This window comes from Anomaloglossus baeobatrachus, chromosome 2 (genome assembly GCF_048569485.1).
Source record: "Anomaloglossus baeobatrachus isolate aAnoBae1 chromosome 2, aAnoBae1.hap1, whole genome shotgun sequence".
Lineage (NCBI taxonomy): Eukaryota > Metazoa > Chordata > Amphibia > Anura > Aromobatidae > Anomaloglossus > Anomaloglossus baeobatrachus.
In genome coordinates this window covers 540,554,659-540,568,334 of record NC_134354.1, presented here as the reverse complement: position 1 = coordinate 540,568,334, position 13,676 = coordinate 540,554,659, and positions in this window count along the sequence as shown.

Genomic DNA, 13,676 nt, shown 5'->3' with positions numbered 1-13,676 from the left:
CTGGGCGTCGCTGCAGCGGTCTGGGCTTGGCGGACCGCACCTGACTTGGCAGCGGCCTGGGTCAGCGCCGCCGCGCCGGGCATCTCTCCAGGGACCGCAGGCATGGCAGCAGGGGTCGGGGCACTCGCGCTGGCAGGGGCAACACAGGACTCACCCATCGGTAGCATCATCGGGGCCTGAGTCGTCGCCGCTCGGTCTGGCACCCGTCGTGCGGTTCCCCTCTCGTAGGCCTGAACCGCCGCAGCCATCTCCTGCAGCTCCGCACGTCCCTCTCGGATCTGCTGCACGATCCTCGCTTCCAGTCGGTTACTGAACTGGGCAAGCTCCCAGGACCACCAGGCAGCGGAACCCGGCTCTGGGCTCCTATCTTCAGACGCCATCTTCACCACGTCGTCGCTGCTCTGCAGATCTTTTCTCAGCAGCAGGCCTCCGACTCTTCCTTGCAGCCTCAGTGCCAGTTCCTTCACTGCCTTGAACTCTTCTCCCAACAGCAGGCTTATCAGTCTCTGCTCTGCCTTTTCCAGCAGCAGGCTTCTGGCTCCCTTTCCTTCCCGACGTCCCTGAACGCCTCCGCTCTCATCACTTGCGAGACCAGGACCCTGCAGGGGATCTCTGGGTAGCCACACCTCTTCGTGGGCGGTAACTTCTCCCAGCGCGGGCTGCTGTGGTTTTTCAGCGCGCTTTTCATGGTGGCAATATGGCGGCGCTTCCAATTTTTCAAGCGGACCGCCCAGGCACATGGTCACCTGTCTGAACAGGTCTAGTCCTTATCCTGTTCGTGACGCCAGGATGTGGGGCCCCGAGGTGCGGTGTCGGTGCAGCTGTGCATTACCTTCAGGGACTCCACGCAGCTGGATCTTGTCACAGGTAGGAAATCCTCTATTTTGATTGTCGTGACGCCACTCTCAGAATTGCGGTCAGTGGAGACCGCCACTGCAGGTTAGGGGTGCCTGGGGCCGATAGTGGGTGCAGTCAGTTGTAATAGCCTCCTGAGAGTGAGGCATGCCCCAGGGCCCCGTGTAGATGTGTGGAACTACAAGTCGCAGAATGACTCACACGCACAAGCAGAATGTCTTTCAAGGGTTTTACTCACTGAGGGTGGCAGGGTGAGTAACCCGGGCGTAGCTGGGATGAACCAGGCTGGAACCAGGTGTCCTTCAGGCTGACTGATGAGGGTGGCTACCGACTCGCCTTCCTTAGCCCTTTGTGTTTTGGGGTAACCCCTGCTTGAAGCCCTGCTGGGGTCGCCCAGGGAAGTTGCTGGTGCCTCTCTCCCCTTCCTTTTGGCCCGTTTGCTTGTAGCCTGGACCAGGTCACTCCGGCTGCTTGCCTCCTGTGAGCTATGGGCCCTCACTTTGCTACGTGGCTGCGGACTCTGTGGTGTTGTCTTGGGGGTGTAAAGTGCCCCCTCATGCAGGTTTGGCAAAGGACAGGTGAATCTATCCCTGCACTGGGACCTGTTACCCGGTTGGGCCTGGTAACTCCCTGACAGTCTCCTTACTCCCCACTCCGTTGCTCTCTCTTTAGCCGTGGGTGGATTTCGGGCAGCACTACCAGGTGACCGTTCTCCCCCGTCGGTAGCCACTGCGCATACGTTGTCAGAATTGTGTCGAGCTCCAGGGTCGGCTTCTGCTCTCCCTGAACTTCACTACCCAACTCCTCTCGGCTCACTCCTCACTCCTGTTCCCGCCTACGTCACCTAGCAACCAGGCTCTCTACCACACCCCTTGAGTGGAGATGGAGGCCTCGCCCCCTCCTGGGATCCCCAGGGGTCCTCCCAAAGGTACATGTGTGAGACCTGATCACTATGCGCCTGTGTAGTCACACCTCGGTCAGCCTTCTGGATTACCTGTTTTGTACTGTCCCCAGCATGGGTGCAGTACTCAGTGGTGCCTGACCAGGTCAGGGGCGCCACAATGTCAGCGTGTTGAAAAATGCACACACGTACAAACGCACACGGACACACGTTTCGTGTGGTTTACGTGTGTGTGCCTGCTACAATAGGGTAGCATTGCTGGACGTGTCTCCATGCTGCCGGTACGTGCAAAAAATGGCAAACACATACCGGTGGCACGGATGTGTGTCGCAGGCCTTAATGTGCACAGCGCTGTCCTTTTTGTTGTAGACTTTGTCCTGTCTTATTTCTATATTAATGGATGGTGGGCCCCAAGAATGATGTTCTCTGATGGGGCCCTGTGTCCTCCAGTCTGACATTGATGATAGGTATGAGTTACATGCATGAAAAACAGGGACAATACTCGTATGTGATAACTGGACTTCTGAATGAGTCCTAGTCCTGCAGTCTGAGTGCCGTCCATGGAAATACTGACAGCTCTCTGACCAGGTGATGATTTTTATACACTGACCGTATACGCACTTGAAAACTATCACGGCATGCTCTAGCTTACTCCATATGTTGGATGGGACTCGCCTTTTTAAGTGTATGGGTGGAAAAAGGTTTCCAAAACTTTAACCCCTTCTCGACCAGCCGATTTTTCGCTTTCCGTTTTTTTTTTCGCCATTCTTCTTCTGAGAGACGTAACTTTTTTATTTCTCAGTCAATATGGTCATGTGAGGGCTAATTTTTTGCGGAACGAGCTGTACTGTTAAATGAAACCATAAGTTTTACCATATGGTGTACTGGAAAATGGCAAAAAAATTCCAAATGCAGAAAAATTGCAAAAAACGTGTGATTGCTCTATTGTTTTTGAGATATTTTATTCACTGTGTTCACTATATGGTAAAACTGATATGTGGGTGTGATGCCTCAGGTCAGTGCGCGTTCGTAGACACCAAACATGTATAGGTTTACTTTTATATAAGGGGTTAAAAAAAAACGGAAGTTTACCCGAAAAAAGTGGCGCACATTGTACGCCATATTCCGTGACTTGTAGCGCTCTCTTTTTTTTCGGGATCTATGGCTCAGTGACGGCTTATTTTTTGCGTCTCGAGATGATGTTTTTAACTGTACCATTTTTGCGCAGATGCTGCGCCCCCCCTCCCCCTTTTTTTCCATATTTCTTATACATACGTATATACCGTATTCAACCATTTTTTCATTACTCATATTCTTATGGGAATTTTCACATGCAATTAACTTCATGATAATTACAGTAAACATCAGCTATTTAATGTTACTATATTTCAATATACTTCAGAACAAAATTTCCTTTACTCTTGGATTTTTTTGTTTTTGTTTTTTACACAATGAACATGCATATGCAAAAAAGAGACCCTTTGGGCTACTCATGTATTTTTCAATGTATATATATATTTTTTTGCGTTCTTTTGCATTTTTTTGCATTTTTTCTATGTATTACTGCCGCTTGTATGGAGATTAATACTCTACTTTGACAAGTACATGTTATTGTGCACTCTTCTCCATATACATATGTACGTTTCTCCAAACACTGAGCTTATGCCCACCTGATTACTAATTGTTATACATCCCCTCCCTCTGCCTTTCCTGCTCTCTGAAGTCTCCACACCCCTGCTCGGCACCTATATATATCCAGGTTCAGACAGCTTACCGGTAATTTAGGATTAAGGACTTACTTGTTTTTATTATAATGTCCGAAACGCAAAAAAAGTTTTTCCTGTATGATACCATTGTATATGCGTTTAGGCTGATTTTTTAAAGTATACCAATAAAGGACTTCAGATAATTTTAAAGGAAATTGTGCCGAGTGCGCATCACTCCTTTCCCTCTCTGCATCATACCGGCGTGGACTGGCTGGGGGACTCTGAGCACCCTAGCGATTGGCACAGCAGCGGATGACAGGTGAGCTGTTTACTACCTTCTCTTTAGCTCCGTTTTGATCGCCTGTTATTGCATTTTGCGCAAAAGTTGTGGCGTCAAAAAAACGTCATTTTGGCGTTTGAAATTTTTTTGCCGCTACACCGTTTACTGATCAGATTAATTGATTTCATATTTTGATAGATCGGGCGTTTCTTAACGCGGCGATATTAAATGTGTGTATATTGTTTATTTCTTTAACCCTTTAATTTTCAATGGGGCGAAAGGGGGGTGATTTGAACTTTTAGGCTTTTTTGTTTTTTTTTAAATTTCTTAAAACTTTTTTTTTTTTTCCTTTTTTTATTTTATTTTACTAGTTCCCCTAGGGGGCTATAGCGATCAACAATCCGATCACTCTGCCCTATTTGCTGATCACAGCTACACAGCTGTAAACAGCAGATATGCTCACTTTCTGCTTCACTCGGCTCCGGGCCGAGTGAAACTGAAAGTAATTCATGGCAGGTACATGAGTCATCACATGACCCTGTGCTACCATGACAACTACCGAAAGTCACGTGATCACGTCACGTGACTTCCGGTATCGGGCGGTAAGTAAATGTTTACCGCGATCGTGATTATAATGGCGCTGTCACATATTGATAGCGCCATTTAAGGGGTTAAACGGCACAAGCAGATAACGATTCTGCTCGAGCCTAGCAGGCACACATCTCAGCTGTGAAAATCTGTCAGCAGACCACGGGCAGTAACATTATGACCGCTAGGACGTAATATTACTGCCCGCGGTCATTAAGGGATTAAACATCCCAAGGAGCACTGTGCAAGCGATCATATTGAAATGGAAGGCTTATCATACCACTGCAAATCTATCAAGACTCGGCCGTACATCCAAACTTTTATCTCAAACTAGGAGAAGACTGATCAGAGATGCAGCCAAGAGGCCCATGATCACTAGATGAACTGCAGAGATCTACAGCTGAGGTGGGAGAGTCTGTCTATAGGACAACAATCAGTCGTACACTGCACAAATCTGGCTTATGGAAGAGTGGCAAGGAGAAAGCCATTTCTCAAAGATATCCATAAAAAATCTCATTTAAAGTTTGCCACAAGCAACCTTGGAGATGCGCCAAACATGTGGAAGAAATGTCTCTGGTCAGATGAAACCAAAATCGAACTTTTTGGGCACAATGCCAAACAATATGTTTGGCGTAAAAGCAACACAGCTCATCAACCTAAACACACCATCCCCACTGTCAAACATGGTGGTGGCAGCATCATGGTTTGGGCCTGCTTTTCTACAGCAGGGACAGGGAAGATGGTTAAAATTGATGGGAAGATGGATGGAGCCAAATACAGGACCATTCTTGAAGAAAACCTGTTGGAGTCTGCAAAAGACCGGAGACTGGGACGGAGATTTTGCAAAATCTACAATGGAATGGTTCACAAATAAATGTATCCAGGTGTTAGAATGGCCAAGTCAAAGTCCAGACCTGAATCCAATCGAGAATCTGTGGAAAGAGCTGAAAACTGCTGTTCACAAACGCTCTTCATCCAACCTCACTCAGCTTGAGCTGTTTTCAAAGGAAGAATGGGAAGAATTTCAGTCTCTCGATGTGCAAAACTGATAGAGACATACCCCAAGCGACTTGCAGCTGTAATTGCAGCAAAAGGTGGCGCTACAAAGTATTAGCTTAAAGGAGACTAATAATATTGCACACCCCACTTTCCAGTTACTTATTTTTTAAAAAAGTTTAAAATTAGCAATAAATTTCGTTTAACTTCACAATTGTGTCCCACTTGTTGTAACATTAAAATTTTAATCTTTATGTATGAAGCCTGAAATGTGGGAAAAGGTTGAAAAATTCAAGGGAGCCAAATACTGTTGCAAGGCACTGTATCTGCTTGTATTTCCCCTTCTACTCCTGTACATTTATCTCTAAGATGAGCGTAAATACCTTTATCAATGTTGTAGCTTTGATCCTTCAATCTGCAGACTGGAATCGGACCAACTGAGCAGAGCATGTCACTGGTGGAGGTGGGGCTGCCTCTCTGTGAGTGACAGCAGTCTGGGCAAGCATGCCCAGATCAGACTTCACTCTCCTCCCAACCCTGACTAGTGATGTGCCCTACTCAGTTGATCTGATTCCAGTGTGCAGCTGGAAGGATCAAAGCTACAACAATAATAAAGGTATTTACGTGCCTCTTAGAGATACTCTTATGGTGGTATCACACACAGCGACAACGACATCGCTGCTAAGTCGTCATTTTCTGTGACGTAGCAACGACCTCAAGAGCGACGTCGCTGTGTGTGACACATAACAACGAACAGACCCCTGCTGCAAGATCGCTGCTCGCCCTTGAATATTCCAGGTCATTTTTTGATCGCTGCTATCCCGCTGTGCCACATGCATCCTTGTGTTTGACACCGCAGCAGCAATGGTCGCGACGACTTTGAAGACAGTGACGTAGGACTGAAGGCAGGACAAGGGCGTGTTTTTGCGGTGTATTTTACAACGCCCCCACGACTCCGATTGGTGGTCATAACAGCGTTCCGATTGGGTAACTTGCTGAAGCCGTTACACTGATTTCATTCTTTAAGTTCCATTATTTGTTCCACGTAGTAGAGTCTGTCTGGTGTCGCTAGTGTGTCATTCTTTTTTGTGTCTTCCTTTGTTTGGCACAGTCACCCAATCAGGCGCCGCTGTAGTGATCACCAATCGGAACAGAGGGGCGTGAAAAAGGCAACGCAAAGGCGCTGCAGCGATCACCAATCGGAACAGAGGGGCGTGAAAAGAGGCAACGCAAAACATGTCTAGGGGTAAACACCACGCCTCTATCAAGGTCTGAGTCGTTGCACAGCGACGCGTGTGACACGTCCCAACGACCGCCGAGGTCGCTATGATCGCTGCTCCGTCGCTGCTTAAAATTACATGTTTGACAGCTAACTAGCGATCATGTAAGGTCGCTGTTATGTTACAGGAAATGGTGACGTAACAGCGACGTCGTTGTCGCTGTCGTTGTGTGTGAACCAGATTTACAGGAGTAGAGTAGATAGCAGACGTATATCAGGAAAGTGTTAGTTAGGAAAAGTTATGATAAAATAAAGGGCGTCCCATTAGTAGTGGAAAACCTCTTTCAGGTAATAGTCAAATATTTAAAATTCAGTCCAGAACACCTGCTGCCATTTTCTGCACTACAGTTGCTATTTTTTCTTGCATAGTTGAGTCATTTGGCCTTATTTCCATGTTGAATGTCAGTAATTCATAAATTTGCTGTACATTTTCTGGTATATTTATCTCATTGTATGGCTGACAACACTTTCAAGCTACAAATACATCAAGGTAAAAAATGAGACTGTATTCAGTTCTAAGCTGTTGAGTATGTAGTACTAAGATAGTGACTTTATCGCAGCATCAAGGTATGGTGTATTATGGACCGGCTGCACACTATAGATGAATCTTCACCCATCTCTGTGGCAGACCACGGGCCATCGTGGTGGTCGGAGCTTCTGCCGCCTCATATTGTCCCACCCTTACAGCTCACTACCAAGCTGCACCCATTTGTAATATCCAGGTCACACAAGAATAAATCTACCGTAGTTTTCACTTTCTGGTATTTATTCCAGAGTGAGCTATATATAGTACTAAGTTGCTGTTGTATTTTTGAGTAATCCACTCTCGGTGCTTGAATTTCCGTAATAATGCACACATCTAATGGAGCTGTGGAGGGCTGAATTCCCAGGTAAATCCTTCCCTACCCTGTGGTCATGTCTAGCAGCTTAATGCTGGTGTCTGGTGGCTACATACAGTTCTGTACTGGAGCGGTTTCCTGGCTCAGGCGTGATGTGAGATGTCTCGTTCCACCCATTTATGACTACCTTTACTCATTGCCGCTTTGATTACGTGTATTCCCGTCAATGTTAAGGTTGGTGTGCAGAGCTGACGCACCTCACAATGAACTAGGACTTAATAATTGTTTCTGTTTTGGGAACCTGTACAGTGACAAGGTGAATTGTAGCTTCAGGGAAGAACTGAAGAGATTTACTGTGTTCTTAAAAGACACAGAGATTTTCTGAATCCTATGTTAGTCCAGACAAAAAACAAGCATAATTGTATGAATATTAATGTTTGTACAGTTTCTTAAATTGTGTCACTTGACTAGCCTTCTCTATTTAAAGGGCTTTTACTTTAAAGGGAACCTGTTACCAGTTTTTTCCCTATTAAACTAAAAGAATCACCTTCTGCAGCTCCAGGGCTGCATTATATGAAGGTGCACCTTTGCCCTGACTCCCCTTCCAGACCCCAAAAATAACTTTATAAAACTTGGCCCTTAGGTATGCTAATTACCTTGGATGGCCAGATGGGCGGGCTCATTTTCTGCTCCTTTATTCCCCTCCTGCCGCTGATCGCCGTCCTCCTTCCTTGATTGACGGGATGACGCCCTCCGTCATCCTCCTCATCACATTTTCAAATCTCGCACCTGTGCAGTTAGGTCTGCTCGCGCAGGCGCAGTTCGCTCTTCCATATCGCAGGCAGAGTAGAAAACTTAGGCTGCCCTAGCTTGCGCTGGTGAGCTAAATGTGTAGGCGCGAGATTATGGACGGGTACGAGCATGGCGCTGGTGAGGTCGGCGCTGTGCAGAGAAGATTTTCTTGACACAGCATCCATAACGTTTGGTGGTGTTTATGTCATCCAATCATAGCATATCTTTGTTGACCTCCGCAGTATAAGGCCATGTGCCCACGCTGCGGAAAAATCGCGGAATTTGCTGCGATTTTTTTCGCGGAAATTCCGCAGGTTTTTCAAAAATCTGCAGTACAGTGAGTCCCCAGCCATTTCTATGGCATTTGGGGAGTGCTGTGCCCATGCTGCGTTTTTTTCCGCAGCGGAAATAATGCGAATTTCCCTGCGGAAAAATCTGCAGCATGTGAATTATTCCTGCGGATTTCTCCGTAGCATCCCATACTTACCTGCCTTGATAGAAGACACCGGAGTCAATTCTTCCGGTGAAGACTGGAGGAGGTGGGCGGGGCCTGCACGAGCTCCAGTCATGTGACAGCCGAAGCTAGTTCAGGCCCGCCCACCTTCTCCAGCAATGTGCAGACGCTGACAGACACGGCCAGAGAGGGAAGTGCTGCGTGATGGCGGTAAGTATGAACTTACCGATCATTGCAGCACTTGTTCTGCATTGAGGATGCAGTGCCGAAGCCATGGTACCGTATCCTCCATGCAGAATGCCCGCAGCATATCCCCAGGACATTCCGCAGCATAACCGCAGCATGTAAACAAAGTTGTGCTGCGGTTTTCTGCGAGCTCCTGTGGAATGTCCTGCGAATATAACCGCAGGAAACTTTCCCTGTGGGCACATAGCCTGAGAAATGAAAGCTGTGCTGTGACTGGTTGTTCCTAGGAAAACAATGAGAATTTAGACCTTATTCTCAAAACACTTAACAAGAATCTAGGATGGTCAATATGTGGCAATCTGAAAACCCTCTCATTGCTCCTTGGGCAGTAAGGAGGATACACAAAGTGTTAATGGGATAGGACTCATCACTGGAGCCAAAAAAATTGGACAACGAGAACATCTTTTCAAACTGGATTCAAGAACATAGCTGTAGAAAGTTTATTTGACCCCTCTAAAGTTCTCCTGCCACCACTCCACATTAAGCTTGGACTAATGAAGCAGTTTGTGAAATCTCTACTGAAAGGAGAGACTTTTAAGTACTTGCGTATTAAGTTTCAGGGACTGTCCGAAGCAAAACTGAAGGAAGGCATTTGTGGGTCTGAATATTCAGAAACTCATGAGGGACAACGTGTTCAAAACAAAAATGAAAATTGTTGAGAAAAAAGCTCAGTTTTTTTTTTAAAGAAGTCATGAAGAAATTTCTAGGGAACAATAAAGGTCCAAAATTTAAGTCCATCATGGAGAACATGCTGAAATATTTCAAAGCTCTGGGTTGACTGATGAATCTGAAGTTACATTTTTTACATTCCCATTTAAACTACTTTCCTTTAAAACCTTGGTGCTGTTAGCGAAGAGCAAGGAGAAAGATTTAATCAGGATATCAAGGAGATGGAACAACGAACCAAGGTCGATGGAACATGATGGGGACTACTGTTGGGTGCGTCACAGAGAAGATTTGCAGGCCTTCTATAAGAGAAGGTATCAAGAGACGCTTTGGAAAGAAAAGGAAAAAGTGAAAGAATTAATTTCAACTAAAGTTGCCGAACTAATGTTCAATAATATATATATATATATATATATATATATATATATATATATATATATATATAAAATCAGTTTACATTTTTGGCTACTATAATTATTTTCTTTTTCATCTAACTTGTATGTATTTTCTCGCTCGTTTTGTGCAAAATGCTTATGTGATGGTTGAAAGTAGAAGGTTTTTTTAAGCCAGGGCATAAGGAAACATAAGAATCAGTAATTGCATTTGAAACATTTTTCATAAACCCACATTTTGCATACTTGTGTTATCCTTGGAGAAAACATCCTTCCAACAATACTAAGCAAAAGAAGTCCTGGAGTGGCCATTAAGTCTCCTGACAAACCCTATACAAAATCTTTGGTGGGATTTGAAGATGGCAATTGCAGCCAGGTCGTAACAGCCAAAGTGACACTTGTCATGAAGGAGTTGATTAATTCTGAGACTGCAGTAGCCAGTAAAAATGCAATTTTTGTGTTGAATTTGGAAAAAACATATTTTATGTCAGTTGTATTGAGGTATTTAGATTGTTCATGCTCAATTGATTTATTGTAAAGAATAAGTTTTAAAAACTGTGTAAACTGTGTATGCTAATAAACCTAATTTAAATGATGGATTAATGGAGTAAAGGCTACTTTACACACTGCGATATCGGTCCCGATATCGCTAGTGTGGGTACCCGCCCCCATCTGTTGCGTGACACGGGCAAATCGCTGCCCGTGCCGCACAACATCGCCCAGAGCCGTCACACATACTTACCTGTCCGGCGACGTCGCTGTGACCGGCGAACCGCCTCCTTTCTAAGGGGGCGGTCCATGCGGCGTCACAGCGACGTCACTGAAGCGTCACTGAACCGCCGCCCAATAGCAGTGGAGGGGCGGAGATGAGCGGGACGTAACATCCCGCCCACCTCCTTCCTTCTGCATAACAGTCGGGAGGCAGGTAAGGGGAGCTTCCTCGTTCCTGCGGCGTCACACGCAGCGATGTGTGCTGCCGCAGGAACGAGGAACAACTTCGTTACTGCTGCAGTAACGATTTTTAAGAATGGACCCCCATGTCGCCGATTAGCGATTTTGCACGTTTTTGCAACGATGCAAAATCGCTTATCGGTGTCACACGCAACGTCATCGCTAATGCGGCCGGATGTGCGTCACAAATTCCGTGACCCCAATGACTCCGCATTAGCGATGTCGCAGCGTGTAAAGCCCCCTTAAGAATAATTTTAATTTCAACTATATGTAATATACAGTATGACATATATATACCACATATTTGATACCTTCAGTTCAATCTTTTATTCTACATGGTTTAGGAGGTGGATGTGGAAAAAATCCCAAAACATAATTAGAAACTAGAAGTCTGCTGGTATTCCAGATGTGGTACGTCTGACTGCTGTATTTTACTTTATGTATTAATGATGTGTGTTTCAACACTGGGTGGATGCTTATGGATTTAAAAGACAAAACTAATATGATTGTTTCTTACGAAGATTTCTATTAATAACATGTGGCTGACCTGAAATGATCTAAAACAGGGGTCTCAAACTCGGCTGGGTGTTTGGGCCGCACAGAGGAAAAAAAATAATTTGGGGGGCCGCATTCTTTGCAGGACAAAGTGACATTTTTATTGGTACCATATATATATATATATATATATATAAATAAATATATATATATATATATATATATATATTTATTGTTTTTTACACACCTTTGGATCACTGATTTTGAACATTTTTACTTGTTCATTATAGCAAACGTGCACATTCTTTGTTTAAATATAAACCTTTTTTTTTTACATTTTATTCCTTTCTTGTAACTAATAGTCTTACAATTAGCATTATATAGAAATTTTGACCAACATCTTTTAGTAATGTTCCCCATATTGTTGTAACGTGCCCATCCTTGTCCCCTTGTAGTATTGTGCCCTATCCCACGGTAATGTGCCCATCCTTGTCCCCTTGTAGTATTGTACCCCATCCTTGTCCCCATCCTAAAGTAATGTTCCCCATCCTTGTCCCCATGTTATAGTAATGTGTTCATCCTTGTCCCCATCCTGTAGTAATGTCCCCAATCTATAGTAATGTGTCCATCCTTGTCCCCCATCTTATAGTAATGTTCCCCATCCTTGTTCCCTTGTAGCAATGTCCCCATCCTATAGTACTGTCCCCATTCTATAGTAATGTGCCCATCCTTTAGTAATGTGCCAACCTTGTCCCCACCCTATAGTAATGTCCCCAGCATTATCCCTATTCTATAGTAATGTTTCCCATCCTTGTCCCCTTGTAGTAATGTCCCTATCCTACAGTAATGTGCCCACCTTGTCCCCATCCTGTAGTAATGTCCCCATCCTATAGTACTGATTCCATCCTAGTCCCCATCCTATAGTACTGTGCCCACCTTGTCCCCATCCTATAGTAATGTCCCCAGCCTTGTCCCCATTCTATAGTCATGTGCCCATCCTAGTCCCCATCCTATAGTAATGTCCCCAGCCTTGTCCCCATTCTATAGTCATGTGCCCATCCTAGTCCCTATCCTATAGTAATGTCTCCATCCTAGTCCCTATCCTATAGTAATGTCCCCATACTATAGTAATAATGTCCCCATCCTTGTAATGTCCCAATCCTATAGTAATGTCCCTAGCCTTATCCCCATCTCATAGTAATGTGCGCACTTTGTCCCCATCCTGTAGTAATGGGTCAGCAGCTCCACTCACCTTCCACAGACTCTGGAGTGAAGCTGAGGGGAGTGGTCTGCGGCCCCAGATCTACAGTGATTGGAGAGATCGGTCACAAGGCCGGTCTCTCCAATCAGAGCTGGGGGCGGGTGAAACACAGGTCACCCAGCTCCAGCCAATGATCAGAGCTACAGCTGCACTGATCTTGGCTGGATTTCAATGTTTCAGCGATTTTCATTGGCTGAAAAATTAGTGGCTGTGATTGGCTGAGCGGCGTTCGTCAGCCAATCACAGCCCAGTAGGTCCAGGGAGGAGACACCACCCCTCCTGAGGTCCCCTCCTCCCCGAATCTAAGGTATTTGCAGTGATCGCAGCCTCCGGGGCTGCGATTTCGCCATGACGTACTAAGTACGTCATGGGTCCTTAAGTACCAGGGAGCCATAACGTACCCAGTACGTCATAGGTCGCTAAGAGGTTAACATCCAACACACACACACACCATTCTTCTCACCTGTACCGCGCTCCCTCTGCTGCCTCATCTCTGCTTCGTGCGGCCCCCAGGCCCGTGCCCCTGGTCACTATCACGGCAGGTGCAGTGTCACTGTCAGTGATTTATGTGAGGTGACTGTATTGCCGGAGCGAGAGCGCAGCACCAGCAACACATTCATCTGACATAAAGTGCAGACAGTGGCTGCGGCCCCTGCACCTGCCGCGATAGTGACCAGAGGCACGGGCCTGGGGGCCGCACGAACTACCCTGAGGGGCCGCATGCGGCCCGCGGGCCGCGTGTTTGAGACCCCTGGTCTAAAATGATGCCGAATTCTTCAACAGTAGAGATGAGCGTCAAGGGTAAAATTAATGTTTTCAATAAAATATTTCTTATGTTTCATCTGATAAGGTGGATCTTTGAAGCCACTAATCCTGAGGTGGCGCTAGTACAGCTAGTGGATAACTGATCAAGTGAATCAACACTTTGCATCAGGTGAGAAAAACTTGTTTTTTGGGGGGCAGGCTGGATCATAC